Source organism: Mycetomoellerius zeteki, unplaced genomic scaffold (genome assembly GCF_001594055.1).
Source record: "Mycetomoellerius zeteki isolate Tzet28-1 unplaced genomic scaffold, Tzet1.0 scaffold156, whole genome shotgun sequence".
Taxonomy (NCBI): domain Eukaryota; kingdom Metazoa; phylum Arthropoda; class Insecta; order Hymenoptera; family Formicidae; genus Mycetomoellerius; species Mycetomoellerius zeteki.
The window spans coordinates 580,539-581,906 of NW_017256511.1; positions in this window are offsets into that span (position 1 = coordinate 580,539).

Genomic DNA, 1,368 nt, shown 5'->3' on the forward strand with positions numbered 1-1,368 from the left:
TTAAAATAATAAATTAAATATATTTTTTTCTTTTTTCGTGATTTCCTGCGAAACAAAGCAAAAAGGAGCATATGTCTATAGGACTTTTTTTCTTAGTTTTTTACTCCTCTACACGCTCCCGAAGTTTTGCCATTTAATTTGGAAACACCCTGTATATATATATATATAATTATTTTTTTCAATTTGGAAGAAAATTATTGACTAGTCACACAAATATTATCGACAAAAAATATGTATTTTCAACAGAATGAAATGTCGTTTTTGTCATTTTCGCTTAGCAATCCTTGAAAAATTATTCTTTTTGAGTTACGACGATTTTTAAGTTTTTATGAAGTTAATTCATTTATGATGATTGATAGGGTAATGATTATCTAATTCATTTATGAATGATAATGATTCGAAGATTACGTTTTGTGAGTTGTGTCATTTAAGAGAGTAAGGAAGCGATATATGTAATTTATATATAGGGTGGGCACCTTTTTTTCAATTGCAATTTTCAGTAACAAAATAAACGATTTTAGTCAAATGATTATTAGCGTTTTATATAGTGATTATAAGACTACAAGATGGCAATAAAAAGTTTTGGTGTTTGCAACTTCACTTCATCCATATTCACAAAAAATTATGTGATTTGAAAAATGAAATCTCAAAAATTATTTTTGACTATCGAAAACGCGTTTGACTACCTAAATATAACAACGCGGCATATAAATTAACCAAACTTCGTTGGTAAAGAAAACACACGAGATGCTATCTACAATATAAATTGGGACCTCATAAGATATATTTTTGCCATTCAAAATTCAAATGCCAGCTTAGCCTTGGTCTCCCCTATATATATAAGTTTTTCTTCCTTTGCAGTCTTACTTTTTAATATATATTTTAAATATTAAATTCGGAATAACATTAAACATAAAAAAAATTTTTTTTTAAATAAGAACAACAAATCGACAAATAGTCTCAGTCAACGTCAATCACTTGCAGTGTTCTCTATGCGTGTAACCGCTGGAAGATTACTTTTCCGGGTCCATGTGCAGCAAGCGACTGACGTACGTTTAACCGGTACGTGGGAAACTTGTGCAACGTTGATACGCATCGTTTTTTTCTTCTACTGGAAATATCACAACCGCATGCATCCATTTGACGAAATGGCATCGAGTATTATACATTCAAGGTGTAACGCAACTTGCTTATTCTTGCGTATACTGCAAGAATCGTTTTAATTCTTGTTTTCGCGCAGTCACTCGTGTCTGTTTTCACACTGAGAATAGCCGCGTTTACGTATCCCTTTGTCTTTTTATCACAATTGTACTCTTGTCAGGGTAATTTCTCTCCAGTTCTTCGTGAAACAACATCAGTCCATTAAAA